Here is a 16,047-nt window from a genome sequence, read left to right as displayed (position 1 = left end):
AAGTTGAGAATTAAACCATAGTACATATGCTATGGTTTTAATGAATAATCTTCATTATTTAGTCAACATGAGACATTGTGAGAAAAAAGAAAAAAACATCCTCCATTTAAGAAACTCAGATGTAAACCCTTTGGGAGTGTATTCAGTCACTTAGTCGTGTCTGACTCTTTGCAACCCCGTGGACTGTAGCCTGCCAGGCTTCTCTGTCCGTGGGATTCTCCAGGAAGAATACTGGGGTGGGTAGCCATCCCCTTCACTAGGGGATCATCCCAACCCAGTGATAGAACTCCAGTCTCCTGCATTGGCAGGCAGATTCTTTACCATCTGAGCCACCAGAGAAGCCCCTATGAGAGACAGAAGGCAATCAATTCAACAAACAACGATGCCCTTTATTTCTGCCTCATCTTCCTCAAGCTCGCATAGATTGAATGGAGTCATATAAACAGACATGTTTTAACTTTACACCAATTACAATATTTGTACCTACAAGGATAACCTAGGACTCTTCTGTTATAAACAACAGAAAATCCAAATCAGCCTGTCACACACACAAATAAGGGGAATCAGTTGACTCACACAGCTGATTACACTGATTTTAATTCCTTTTATCTCTGTAGATCTTCTTTTAACCTTCTTTGAGGTCTTCTCATATTTTTCACTGTGAAGCTTTGAAAGAGTCAAATGTTTTGCCTGCTTTGTGTATAAAATAAAGACTACCTTCTGTTTCTGAAGATCATGCAGTTTTTACGCATTTATTCATTCAACAAGCATTCAATTAACTTCTACGATGCCTATACTACAAGTTAGATACTCTGGGGAAAAAAATTAGAGGAAAAAGCCAACAATATGTTTAGAAAGACAAATCATTACCCAGAAAGTAGTGAACTAACAATGTGGTTAACCACAAAAATGAGTAGCTTGGAACCTAACTGCAAAAGGAGTTCACAGAAATGGAAAATCTAGGGAAGTTAGGAGAGTACAAGCATATTTAATGAAAGAGGCTTAGCTTAACTATACCCTGGTGAGCAGCACATGTTGAAAAGGGAAGGTACAGTAAATTCCCTACACTCAGACCTTCAAGTCACAAACTTTCAAAGGTGCAAACATGTGTTCCATCAAAGTCAGGTGTGAGTGAAATTGCAGCCTGCCCTCCGTCTCCAACTGCTGGATCCTTCAGGTCTACCATGTCCCAGCTCCTCTCTCTTCTCCAGTCAGCAACTCTTCTTGCCTGGTCACGAGATGCCAGCGCTTGTGTGCCAGCTGTTATATTGTACTACTGTACTTTTCAAGGTACTGTACTGTAAGACTGGAGCTTCCCAGGTGGTGCTAGTGATAAAGAACCCACCTGCCAATGGAGGAGACTTAAAAGACATGGGTTTGACCCCTGGATCAGGAAGATCCCCTGGAGTCTGGCATGGCAATGCACTCCAGTATTCTTGTCTGGAGAATCCCCATGGACAGAGGAGCCTGGTGAGCTACAGTCCACAGGGTCTCAAAGAAGCAGACACGAATGAAGCACTTAGCATGTACTGTAATATTAAAAACACTTTATTTTTCTGTTTGTTTATTTTATGTATCATTTGTGTTAAAAGTATTATAAACCTATTACAGTAAAGTACTATATAGTCAATTGCATTAGTTGGGTACCTAGGCCAATTTTGCTGGACTTAAAGCAAAACAGAACTCATTTGTATATAGTGGACTTGCTGCAGTAGACATTGGGGTATGTGTCCAGATCCTTCCTTCAAAAACAAAAGCTCATTCTGCCAGCTGCCAGGAGTGTTGACTCTGAAAGGCTCTCACCTGAGGCCTTGCCCAGAACTGTCCTTGCACAGAAGGCAGCTGCCTCATCCAAGGTCACATTCTCTCTCTGTTGGAAGCCTGCTTCTAATGACTGGAATACAAAGGGCTGACCCTTCGGCTTTTATTGGAACAACCTTGAAGGGTCTTCCAGTTCCAGGACTCCTGAGGTAATCTTCCCTACATGCTCAGCTGAGGACTCTGTTGTCACTGCCTTGGAGTATATTCTTCCTCTGTGTGTCTTAATCACTTAGTTGTGTCCGACCCTTTGCAACCCCAAGGACTGTAGCCCACCAGGATCCTCTGTCCATGGAATTTTCCGGGCAAGAATACTGGAGTGGGTTGCCATGCCCTTCTCCAGGGGATCTTCCCCACCCAGGGATTGAACCCAGGTCTCCTGCATTGCAGACAGATTCTTTATCATTTGAGCTGCCCGGAAAGCCCAACTTTTCTCTTACTTCCTCCTCTACTCAAACTCACTTCCCTCACTCCCTTCAAGCTGCTGCTCCCATAAGCATCCCACAATTAAACCTCTGCTTGCAAATCTCCACTTCAGAGTATGCTTCCCAAGAAACCTAGTCTATGACATTATAGAAGAAAGGGAAACTATTCCATGTAGAAAGAATGTCAAACAAAGACTTGGTATTACATGTATTGGGGCAACAGAACAAACTAGCCTGGCTACCACTGAAGGGACAATGAAAACTATGATTAAGTAGATGTTGGAGGACTCTGAATGCCACCCTGGTTTGGAATTTATCCCATAATTCAGTGTTTCAAAATCTTTGCATCTTCAGAGGCCCAGCCCTGTGATTTTATCATCTGGATGCAGTGCCAAACATGACACAATGCAAGCTTGAAAATTCTCTAACGTTTGAATACTTTGAAAATTTACATGAACCTTACATTTTGTTCATGGTTACAGGCATCTGTTATAATGAATGCATGCTCTTGTTTAAGAGGCATGACCATAGTGAGTGCAGAATAGTGTATTTTGTTTTTGCTGTTTAGTCACTAAGTTGCATCTGACTCTTTGCAACCCCCATGGACTGCAGCCCACCAGGCTTTTCTGTCCATGGGACTCTCCAGGCAAGAATACTGGAGTGGGTTGCGATTTCCTTTTCCAGAATACCTTCCTGACTCATGGATCAAACCTGCATCTTTTCCATTGTAGATTCTTTACTGCTGAACCATCAGAGAGCCCATATATTTATTTTTTAGTAGAGAAATACATGGTAAATATCACTGTTTGGATGGTCAGTGTTAGCCACATGTAGAATGGATCAGGACAGGGCAATACGATGGACTTGTGCAGGTGCCAGGATTATGTTGGCGATGATTCAAAGAGAAAGGGAAGTGTTTTACACAAGAGTCTTCTCACAAGACCTAACTGAAAGGATTTGATAATTCACTGGATATATCTGTTGAAGGAAAGGGAGGAGAGAAAGATATCTGGGTCTTGGGAATAATTCTTAAACCACCACTGAAACATAGACGCAAGGAGAGTAGGACTTCTTGTGATGTTCTGGCTCCTTTTTTGTCACTTCGAGTTTAAGGCACCTAAAAGTTGTTCTACATAGAAAAGCCTTTCAAATAGTACCCACTCAAAAATATCTGTAGGGTGGGCCATGTATCAACCCATTGATGTTACAGAAGATTTCAGTCTGGCCTTATAAGTAAGTAAGTTAGTTTCAGATGCTCAGTCATGTCCAACTGTTTGTGACCCTGTGGACTGTAGCACACCAGGCTCTTCCATCCATGGGATTTCCCAGGCAAGAATACTGGGGTGGGTTGCCATTCCCTTCTCCAGGGGGTCTTCCTGATCCAGGAATCAACCCGGGTCTCCTGCATTGCAGGCAGATTCTTTTTACCATCTGAGCCACCAGGGAAGACCAGTCTGGCCTTTCATGTCCAAATGAAATGCAGTATATTTCCTCTACAAAGCTTTTGGTCACCTTCTTGAGGCTATCTCAGTTTTAAAGCCTCTTCATGCTTAGGGCAATTGATTCCTGAGTATTCTGACAAGGATCTGGTGCACAGGATGAAATAAAGAGTTTTGTGAAGCCAGTTAGCAGGTAAAATCCAGAGTTCTGTGTTAATAAAGTGCTTAAAAGAGAAATTGAGGGAGTGGGTACGGCATGATTCAAGGGTTGTTTCTGAACATGTTTGGCTCACTCCTTTCCACCTCCTCACCTGGCACTATTTCTACTCACCTGGTCCTCATTTTCACTCTACCTGCTCCCATCCTCTCAACATCATCATTTCTGATTTCATCAACTCTATTAGTGTTTTCCTCCCAATTTCTGCCAAAACTCTCCATGAAGGATCTAATTGGCAAGAAAAGTACCATTAACATGCAGATACAGTACTCACATGGGCCTCAGTAAGGGCCTCTAGAAGACGAAATGATATTAAAGAACTTCATACTAAAAGAAATAAGAAACAGTGCAGTAATACAGAGAGCTTGAAAAATTGGACGGTTTGTGGGAGCGAAAAGTGCCTATCAACTTGGTACCTTATATAAAAACTATAAACCATTATTATTTCCATTCTTTTTGTATGTCAAATACAGTTATAAAAACATTGCAAATGTTATCTCAAATTCATTTCTTCTACATTTTTAATGGCTCTAAAATATCCTACCTGGGGAGAGGTTTATTTAACTTTTTTTAAAATGTTTGGTAAGAGGAATAAGAATGAAAGCCAGCTGCAAGAAATGGGCTACTGTGCATCACTGGGATAAGTCAGAACAAGGGAGACCAAGTCTCTTTCCTCATAGAGAACATATTTATAAGGGAGAGTCAAGTATTGAACAAATGAATAAGAAAAAAATGCCAGAGATTGATGAGTATGGAAATAAAATAGTGTTGCATGATGGAGACTAACTGGGAAGCTGTTAGATTGAGTGGTCCATGGGAAATCCCTAGTAGTCCAGTGGCTAGGACTCTGCACTTTCAGTGCCAAGGGACTAAGAACTCACCAGCCAAGCAGTATGGCCAAAAAAGAAAAAAAAGGTCATCTGTGAGAGCCTCTTTAATGAGATATTAAAACTTCTGAATGGAAGAGAAGCCAGCACAGGAGATGAGGGGAAAACTTTCAAACAGAGAAAACAGATCAAACAAAGACCCTGAGTCTCAGATCTTGCCTTCTAGGAAGCATCATCTCTGCTCCTCAATAGACTCATCCCAGGAGACATCATTCTGCAAATAAATTCTCCCTAAACAATCCAGAAGAAGCCAAAGAAATATTTCCAAAAAGAAAGTCAGTAAGAGTGTGTATCAGTAGGAAACATCATTCAAATGTATCCTGTACTGCACCTAATTTATTCAGATTATGGGTGGGTCACTTTATGATTTATATCAAACTTGTATTCAGCCTTATTTCAGAAAGAATTGAAGGCACTCTCCAAAGAAGCAGAACTTATGATAAAATGGCATTAACAAAAAGTGGGAGGGAAAAGATAAAGTAAAACAAATGATGACAATATGGGAAAAGGAATGAGTGTATGAGTCGTCATGATAATAGCCTACATTCTGACTATCATTAGGCTATGAGTTTTCCAGAAACCTATGCCAAAAAAAAAAAAAAAAAAAAAAAGGAGGGAGGAATACTTATAGGTACACAATTCAAAATATTTATATACTATTTTTTACATTATTAAAATGTGCAGTAGCTCTTACAAAAGATGCTGCCTAATGTTATGAGCATGCCACTCCACACATCCCATAGTAGACAAAACATGCATTTTCATGGTCTAATTTGAAAAATAACTCTCAGGAGCAGTTTCTGAAATCACTCTATAGTTCAGCTCAGCAAAAGTAATTCTTCCATGGGGCAACTTTATGCAGACTGGGTATTCAAATCATTGCTCAACTAACTGTATACTAAAATACACTTTTAATAACTTGAGAACTTAATGCACTTCAGGAATTCTTCTCTAAATATTATTTCTCAAAACTGAACTATTCACAAACCAAGCGACTCTGATCTCTGTCTTGGATTCCTGACAATCTCTAGATCATAGCAATGAGATGTAGCCAAGCGTACACAGACCTCAGTGTCTTAACTTAAGCAAGAGTTAGACTGAAAATAATTCTGCAAAAGCTAAGACTTTTTGTGAGCTTCCAAAAAGCAGAGTATTTGTCACCTGTGCAGCAGACGAGATGGTCAGATAGCATCACCGACTCAATGGACATGAATTTGAGCAATCTCTGGGAGACAGTGAAGGACAGGTAAGCCTGGCATGCTGCAGTCCACGGGATCACAAAGAAGCGAACATGACTTCACAACTGAACAACAACAAAATATATATATATATGCATATATATTTTAGTATTTATTTATTCACTTGGCTGTCCAGGGTCTTAGTTGTGGCATATGGACTTTTTAGTTGCAGCATGTAAACTCCCAGGTTTACATGGGACTCAATTCCCTGCCCAGGGATAGAACCCAGGCCTTTTGCATTGCAAGTGTGGAGTCTTAGCCACTGGACTACCGAAGAAATCTCCATCTGCATATTTTAACAGTGTTGTTTTTCATATCATTGTTATATCACTAAGAGGAAAGATACTAGGGAATGTTTCCAGAAATATTTCTGGTCAGAATAGAATAATGCTCTGTTTTCCATGGGGTCGCTAAGAGTCGACTGAGCGACTTCACTTTCATTTTTCACTCTCATGCATTGGAGAAGGAAATGGCAACCCACTCCAGTGTTCTTGCCTTGAGAATCCCAGGGATGGGGGAGCCTGGTGGGCTGCCGTCTATGGGGTCATGCAGAGTCGGACACGACTGAAGTGACTTAGCAGCAGCAGCAGCAGCTATTTAAATTATAGAATTTTATACAATGTTAAGATGGTTATTATATTTGGGAAATAAAAAATGTATTGGGAAAAGGTGAAATAACCAAAACAACACTAGATCCTATGGAGAGAATTCTTGGGGGTACAAGAGTAGTGAATTAATGTCTCAGAAACATGCACCTTCAATGTCTTATACAATGGAGTTCACTCCATACAAACAGAAACGTTATTTCAATGTATAGGCAAATCAAATGCATTCTCAATTCAATACATCTTGATCACTATGAATTTAGATCAATATGTTCAAACAGTGAGGGAATACACTCCTGTATGCTGCAGGTTACACTTCAAAAAGAAACTGATCTTTTTACGTTAAAGGAACAACTTACAACCTAAAACTATCAATGTATTTCACATAGAGCACTATCCAACTATCAGATGATTTAGACACTGATACTAATTCATGTTTAGATGTCTTTCTGTTGCTAAGAACTTTCAGGAACAAAAATAATAACAATAGAAGCTATTCTATTAACAATCTGCCCTTTACCTTATTTGATTTACATACTTGATTTCAAGGCTAAATGTCTTGAAAACTAATCTCTAAATGTGAATTTTAAATATGAATTTTTTACTTCTTATAGTATAATGATGGAATATATTGACGAGCATGAAGTGGACCAAGCACCAAGAAAATCCAGGTGTGCTTCTGCAAAATTATCAGAACAGAATGGTTCAGAGTGTCCTGAGTGTATCAGTCTTTTCTATTAATAAATATACAGGAGTTTTTGAGGACAGGAAACCTTTTATATAAATTTATACTTCTCAGTATGTGATACACCACATCCAATAAGTACCAAATGAGTGGAAATGAAGTTCCAAACATGAGGCACTGAAGAATTTAATAGCTGTTGAAAAGACAAACTTGTGATGAATTTTCAAGACAGTGAAATCTCCCGTAAACTGCTGAGAACATTTCCAGATTCCTACTACAAAATATAACTCATACACAAACCATGATTTTGAGATGTGACAGGTTGGTCCTGATTGTCTTCATTCATAAATGTACTGACAACTATTTAGTAGAATACCTACTACGCACCCCCTTCATGGATCACAGCCTTGTCGTGGTGAAGGGGCTTGCATAACTCAATGAAGCTATGAGACATGTCTTGCAGGGCCACTCAAGACAGATGGGTGATAGTGGAGAGTTCTGACAAAACATGATCCACTGGAGTATGGGATGGCAAACCACTCCAGTATTCTTGCTGTATATTGTCACCCTGCTTATTAACTTATATGCAGAGTACATCATGCAAAATGCCAGGCTAGATGAATCACAAGCTAGAAACAAGATTGCCATGAGAATTATCAACAACCTAGAAATGCAGTTGGTACCACTCTACTGGCAGAAAGCAAAGAGGAACTAAAGAGCCTCTTGATGAAGGTGGGAGTGGAGAGTGAAAAAGCTGGCTTAAAACTCAGCATTCAAAAAACCAAGACCATGGATCCAGTCCCATAACTTCACGGCAAATATAGGAAGAAAAAGTGGAAACAGTGTCAGACTTTATTTTCTTGGACTCTAAAATCACTGTAGACAGTGACTGCAGTCTCAAAATTAAAGGACGCTCGCTCCCTTGAAGAAAAGCTATGACAAACCCATACAGCATATTAAAAACAGAGATATCACTTTGCCAACAAAGGTCCATATAGTCAAAGCTGTGGTTTTTCCAGCAGTCATGTACTGGTGTGAGACCTGGACCATAAAGAAGGCTGAGTGCTGAAGAATTGATACTTTTGAATTGTGGTACTGGACAAGACGACTCTTGAGAGTCCCTTGGACAGGAAGGAGATCAAACTAGTCAATCCTAAAGGAAATCAACCCTGAAAATTCATTCAAAGGACTGATGCTGAAGCAGAAGCTCCGATACTTTGGCCACCTGATGGCCAAAGTCAGCATCACTGACTCAATGGACATGAGTTTGAGCAAACTCCAGGAGATAGTGAAGGACAGGGAAAGCATGGCATGCTACAATTCATGGGGTCGCAAAGAGTCAGATACAACTGAGAGGCTGAACAACAACATAACATTGTCATGTATCTTCCTCCATGTTAAACGCAAATGCACTTGAGAGAGGGAGGAGTTATGCGCTAAGCCTTGTAGAATGGTGTGAATTAATTTATCAGGCCCTCTCTAGGAAGCAGATGTTAAGAAGTGGAAAATATGGCTGAAAGTGAATTAGGTAATTAAGTACATAATTATAAGTTATTCACTGTACATAAAGGTTAATTAATGGGATGTGGGATATTTTGCTCTAGGTCTTAAAGGAATATACATCAAGATGGTATTTGCTAGCTGGTTCTATCTTCAATGTTTTTTCTCCATAGAAAGGAAAAATATATACAACTCAATGTTTTGTTTAATTCAATTAAACAAACTGAATAAAATTTTGTTTAACATTGGCTGAGCAACTGATGTATAGTCTGGGCTTCACTAGACACTAGAGTAGATACACAATAAAGCAGAAGGCACTTGTTTCCCACCTTCAGGAACTTAAGATCTACTTCTAGATACAAGACATGATATATGAACAAATACTTATTGTTATCACCTTACTGATGATCACATAGCCTTCACTGCAGAAGAAGGGCCCTGTCTCTCATTGGATAGACTGTCCTCTACTATTAGGAGTGGACAGAGGAATGGCATAGAAAGGGCAATCCTATTTAGGTCTGCCATCATCCACTTTTTTATCATATGCATTTTAGTGTTATAAAATTCCCTTTCCACCCTGCTTGAGCTGCATCTCACGAATTTTAACATATCTTCCATTTCATGGTTTGATGTATTTTTATTTCCTTGTGATTTCTTCTTTGACCAGTAGATTAGGTAGAAGTGTGATGTACAGCTTCCCAGTGTTGGGGAATTTTCCTCTTTTCTTTCTATTACTGACTTCTAGTTTTATCCCACTGTGATGGAGAAAACATTTGTATGATTTCAATTGAGGGTTGTTTTCTGGTTCAGGGAATGGTCTGTCTTTATATGCATTCCAAGCAACTTGAAAAGAATGCGTTTTCTGCTGCTGTTGCATAGAGCAGTCTACAAATGTCAACTAGATCCTGTTGTGTGATGTGCTGTTGCTTTCTCCTGTAGCATTTCTGATTTCCTGTCAAGTTGTTCTTTCAATTGTCAAGAGAAGGGTTTTGAAATCTTGAACTATAATTACAGATTTGTTTTCCTTTTTTGTTCTATCAGTTTCTGCTTCATACATTTTGTAACTCTGCTGCTCAGTACATACACACTCAGGATTGCTCTTTCTCTTCGTGGGTTAACCCTTCTATTATTATGCAATGACAATTCCTGTCTCTGGTAATTTTCTATTCTCCAAAGTCTACTTTATCTGACATTAACATAGCCACGCCTGCTTTCTCTGGATGTCTGCATATTTTTTCCATCCTTTTATTTGTATCCTGCTTATATCTTTATATTTGAAATGAGTTTCTTAGAGATAGCATTTAGTTGAATCGTGTTTTTAATCCATTCTGACAATCTATCTTTTAACTGGTATATTTAGACCATTTGCATTCAATTATTGACATATTAGGACTAAAGCCTGCCCTGTTTTTTTGTTTTTCTGTCTGTTCTCTCTTTTTTTCCTCCATTTTCCTGTTCCTGTGGGTTATTTTCACATTTTTTAAAATTTCCTTTTTTTTTACCTATATTTTTTGAGGGCATCTTATTGTATAGATTTTTTACTTGCCCTAGTATTTCAACTCCTAAAAGATGATGCTGTGAAAGTGCTGCACTCAATATGTCAGCAAATTTGGAAAACTCAGCAGTGGCCACAGGACTGGAAAAGGTCAGTTTTCATTCCAATCCCAAAGAAAGGCAATGCCAAAGAATGCTCAAACTACCACACAATTGCACTCATCTCACATGCTAGTAAAGTAATGCTCAAAATTCTCCAAGCCAGGCTTCAGCAATACAAAACCATGAACTTCCACATGTTCAACCTGGCTTTAGAAAAGGCAGAGGAACCAGAGATCAAATTGCCAACATCTGCTGGATCATCGAAAAAGCAAGAGAGTTCCAGAAAAACATCGATTTCTGCTTTATTGACTATGCCAAAGCCCTTGACTGTGTGGATCACAATAAACTGTGGAAAATTCTGAAAGAGATGGGAATACCAGAGCACCTGACCTGCCTCTTGAGAAACCTATATGCAGGTCAGGAATCAAGAGTTAGAACTGGACATGGCACAACAGACTGGTTCCAAATAGGGAAAGGAGTACGTCAAGGCTGTATATTGTCACCCTGCTTATTTAACTTATATGCAGAGTACATCATGAGAAACGTTGGGCTGGAGGAAGCACAAGCTGGAATCAAGATTGCCGGGAGAAATATCAGTAACCTCAGATATGCAGGTGACACCACCCTTATGGCACAAAGTGAAGAAGATCTTAAGAGCCTCTTGATGAAAGTGAAAGGAGAGTGAAAAAGTTGGCTTAAAGTTCAACATTCAGAAAACTAAGATCATAGCATCTGGTCCCATCATTTCATGGCAATTAGATGGGGAAACAGTGGAAACAGTGGCTGACTTTATTTTTGGGGGCTCCAAAATCACTGCAGATGGTGACTGCAGCTATGGAATTAAAAGACAGTTACTCCTTGGAAGGAAAGTTATGACCAACCTAGACAGCATATTCAAAAGCAGAGACATTACTTTGCCAACAAAGGTCCGTCTAGTTAAGGTTATGGTTTTTCCGGTAGTCATGTATGGATGTGAGAGTTGGACTATAAAGAAAGCTGAGCACCGAAGAATTGATGCTTTGAACTGTGGTGTTGGAGAAGACTCTTGAGAGTCCCTTGGACTGCAAGGAGATCCAACCAGTTCATCCTAAAGGAGATCAGTCCTAAGTTTTCATTGGAAGGACTGATTTTGAAGCTGAAACTCCAATACTCTGGCCACCTGATGTGAAGAGCTGACTCATTTGAAAAGACCCTGATGCTGGGAAAGATTGAGGGCAGGAGGAGAAGGGGTGACAGAGGATGAGATGGTTGGATGGCATCACTGACTCAATGGAGTTTGGGTAGGCTCCAGGAGTTGGTGATGGACAGGGAGGCCTGGCGTGCTGCAGTTAGTGGGGTTGCAAAGAGTTGGACATGACTGAGTGACTGAACTGAACTGAACTGAGGCTTTCCAGGTGGCACAGTGTTACATAATAAAGAATCTGCCTGTCAATATGGGAGACGCAAGGGGCTCGGGTTCAATCCCTGGGTTGGGAAGATCCCCTGGAGGAGGAATTGGCAACCCACTCCCGTAATCTTGCATGGATAATCTCCATGGATAGAGGAGCCTGGTGGGTTACAGTCCATGGGGTCACAAAGAGTCAGACACAACTAAGAAACTGAGCATGCATGTACATACTACATAGTATATCATACATGCAGAATTAATCAACAGGTGTTGTCATTTTACCAGCTCAAGTGAAGAACGGAAACCTTACCTCCTTTGTACCTCTCTTCTCTTCCCTGATTATATTAATAATACAATTTTCTTAAGTATTTCTTCTATATACATTTAGAACCACATTTGGCAATGTCATAATTAGAACTTCAATCATACATAATTTAATAAATTCAAGAGGAGAAGGAAAATGTATTACCTGTACTCATTTTTGTATTATCTGTACTCATTTGTGTTTTTGCTCTCTCCATGTTCTTTCTCTTTCCTGATGTTCTAAACTTCTTTCTTCTTTTATCGTTGCCTTTCTGTTTAGAGAAATTCCTTTAGCTGTACTTTTCAGGAAGGACTGCTGATGACAAATTCTCTTGGTTTCCCTTTGATTTCTGAAGGATATTTTCTCTATAGAATTCTAGATTCCTTTTATATTTTTTCAGCACTTGAAAAATACTGTTCCATTGCCTCCTGACCTCCGTGGGTATGATGACAAATCTGGTGTCATTCTAATTGGTTTTTCCTCTATAGGGTTAGTGTTGCATTTCTCTGGCTGCTTTCAGGATTTTAATCTCTTCTTTTTCCGCTAGAAATTTCATTATGATGTCTCTTGGCATGGATTTTATTACAGGGGTGGCCTTGTTACCACTGCTTTCTTAAACTGAAGTACAGTTGATTACAGTGTACACAGGTACACAGCAAAGTGATTCATATATATATGACTATGTGCATATATATATATATATATATGAATATATAATCTTTTTCAAATTCTTTTCCATTATGGGTTGTTACAAGATATTGAGTAGAGTTCTCTGTGCTATATTGCTTGTTATTTCTTTTATATACAGTGGTGTGTATCTGTTGATTGCAAACTTCTAATTAATCCCTCCCTCCCCCTTTCCCCCTTTGGTAACCATGCATTTGTTTTCTACATCTATGGATCTGTTTCTGTTTTGTAAATAAGTTTATTTGTATCATTTTTTGTTTTTAGATTCCACATACAAGTGATTTTATATGGTGTAGGATTTCCCACACTTGTGTGTGTCAGTGTGAGGATGACCCACACACACAAGAGTGAGTGTGACCATGCTTGAATCAAGATATATGACTGCCCTGAGCACCATCCCAACCAATAATTTTCAGGGACAAAATGTTAGAAATAAGTAAACTAAGTAAGAAATTAACTAAGTAAATAACCAGTACAGGTTAAAAAAAAGATACAAGTGTTCTCACAACCAGTGTATGTTACCCTTGCTATTGTTTTAAGTAACATTCATGTGCTGTTTTTAAAATGTCTCACTCCAATGTGTTTTCTTAAAACAGTCCCAACAAGATTTGTAAAGGGAAGGTACTGTCTGGTTCTGTATATTTTCAAAACTAAAGTAAGCTTATGTAACCAACTCCAGTGTCTCAACACACACACACACACACACACACACACACACACACACACACAAATCACAACAAAGCACAGATAATAAAAACTGGCATCACCTAATGATTTCAATTTGTGATTGGTAAATGGAGATTTTAGCTTATATCATTGTTTCTTACAATGTGGCCCAAGAATTAAATATGTAACAGTCCTTTGTGCTACTTTCTATTAAATTCAGATGCCTCAGCTCCTGTTCTGATCTCTTGAAGCAGTTTTTATGAGCACCATTAACTGAAGTCCTGAGAGCTTTGAGGAGAATGATAGATCAGTATGTCCATTTTACACTAGTTTCACTAATTTTCTAGTATGAGGAGATTTTCCAATTTTGTAAAGTATATGTAATTCTACTCTCAAAAACTAAGCTCTCTCATGATTAAATTAAAAAAAAAAACGAGTTGCCAGTCCAGGTTCGATGCACGATACTGGATGCTTGGGGCTGGTGCACTGGGACGACCCAGAGGGATGGAATGGGGAGGGAGGGGGGAGGAGGGTTCAGGATGGGGAACACATGTATACCTGTGGCGGATTCATTTTGATATTTGGCAAAACTAATACAATTATGTAAAGTTTAAAAATAAAATAAAATTTAAAAAAAAAAACAGTTGCATAAGGAACTCTTCTTCAAATAGAAGAGAACTTATCCATTTTCTCCCTTTAATCACTTACAGTGCACATCAACCTTAAAAAATTAACTACTCAAACTGTAATCCAAGCTAATAGAGGAGTATATGTAATATGTTACTCTCCCAAATCAATAAAATACAAAGTGTATAACTCTGTCCTTGTTTGTTTTTTAGTAAGGAAGTCTAACACTTCATGACACAGTTTTACCATCACTTACAATTTATCAGTGGAACTAGCTAGTCAGTGCCTGAAAATGTGAACATTTAATAAAAACCAAGTTGGATCGATTTCCTAATTATGTAGAACGTTTACACGTATTCCAAACTCTATTATTATCACTTGGAGAGAATCTGGGGAATTTTAAAAGTTAACAAACACCAATAGCATCTATTAAAAACTATATTTTATATTCTAGAGAACACTCCAAATGTATTTATGTTTCTTTTGATGTAATCAACTGTGCCACAGAGGGTTATTATGTTTCTCCTTTAAATATATGTAGGTATATTTAGTATATGTATATACATAATTTAATATATATACACAAAATTGTATATAGTCTCTAATCTTTAAAGGCAAAGAAAGGAATTCAAGTAGCTCCAGCAATTCTGTTAATACCCTATTAATACTCTGCTTTTGTGGACTTCCTTTGTTCACACTTTGGGTAAAAACAAGATTCAATACATACACTGTAGGACTTTATGAATACTCTACAACAATGAGTTTGGGTTGAAATAATGGTTGCATATCTCAAGACAGTACATCGTTAACTTAAAAGTTGGTCAGAAAAATAAGAGATCTTGAAAATCTTGGTAATGTGAAACCCGTTCTGATCACACCCTTGTCTGCTCCCTTTTTGTGACGGGACATTAATTTGCATCCTTGTTTTTCCTGCAGTTGTCATTCTCCTTTCATCTGTCCTGGCAAAGTTGCTCCATCCTCCGCTTAGCTCTTCCTCTTGCCGCGTTTCAGTCTTAAAACACCGCGGTCATGTAAAATTCAAAAATGACCACAATGTTTTGGGGTTTATTGTGGGGAGTGGGAATCTCGACCCCCTCCCCACATCCTCTCACAGCAGGTCGGTGCCCAACTGGCCGGCTGAACCAGAGAGGACGCGGCCGTGGGGACCCCCTCCCCGCCGGTCTCTGCAGCTACCCAGAGCCCTGGCCACCGGCGGGACGCTCTGCCCCTTTCGGCTTTCAGTCCTCATTCTCTCCTGTTCTCCCGCTCTTCCTTTCTCCTACAGTATTTTGTCATCAGTTCTCTGATGGCGAGAAAAAAACAGCTCAGAGTCCCACGTCTCCTTCCCATAAATATGCGTGTGCTTTTCCCGAACCTTTCTCCGCTCCCTTTTCTCCCCCAACCCCCACTCCAGCACAGGTAGGGGCTGCAATGCAAAGGGCTTTTTTTTTTTCCCATCCAGAGACCAATGTCAGCGCCTCAGCTGGACAATTTCATTCAACACGCCCGCACCTGCTGAAACCTACTCCCTATCAATTCAGTTTTCTCCCGGTTAACCTTATTCCATCCCACTGCTAAGCACCTCCTCCACCTTTTTCGGGTTCTACTACTGCCCACATTTGGAAGAGAGAAAAAAAGAAAGCAACGCGCAAGACAGTGTGAATTCCAGGAAAAAAGTGAGAGTGTGTAAGACTGAGTGTGTGCATCCATCCGTCTCAGCCTGTGAGGGCCCCTGTGCATGTGGTGAGCGGTACAGGACAGTCGGACACCTCAAACTATCCCTGCCTGGGTCAGGCCGGCCCTCCCAGAGTTCACCTGTCCGCGCCCAGGTAACCGAAGAGGTGACCGCGCGGCCGCGTTCCAGGACACCTGGCCCGGGCAGAGCGAATGCCAGAGAACCGGGGCCACGGGGGCGCCCCTCCGGTGTCTCCCTTCTCTCCCCGTACTTCCCTCCGGAGTGTTTTGC

At 39.8% G+C, this 16,047-nt stretch overlaps 1 protein-coding gene across 6 annotated transcripts in view; it reads right to left on the bottom strand.

Annotated features, from left to right (window-relative positions):
- C14H8orf34 (chromosome 14 C8orf34 homolog) overlaps positions 1-16,047 on the bottom strand; it is a 354,631-nt gene that overhangs the window by 337,933 nt on the left and 651 nt on the right. The gene's annotated exons all lie outside the window — the stretch shown is intronic.

This window comes from Bubalus kerabau, chromosome 14 (genome assembly GCF_029407905.1).
Source record: "Bubalus kerabau isolate K-KA32 ecotype Philippines breed swamp buffalo chromosome 14, PCC_UOA_SB_1v2, whole genome shotgun sequence".
Lineage (NCBI taxonomy): Eukaryota > Metazoa > Chordata > Mammalia > Artiodactyla > Bovidae > Bubalus > Bubalus kerabau.
Note: the sequence above shows the minus strand (reverse complement) of the source record. Positions and strands in the feature narration are given on the sequence as shown.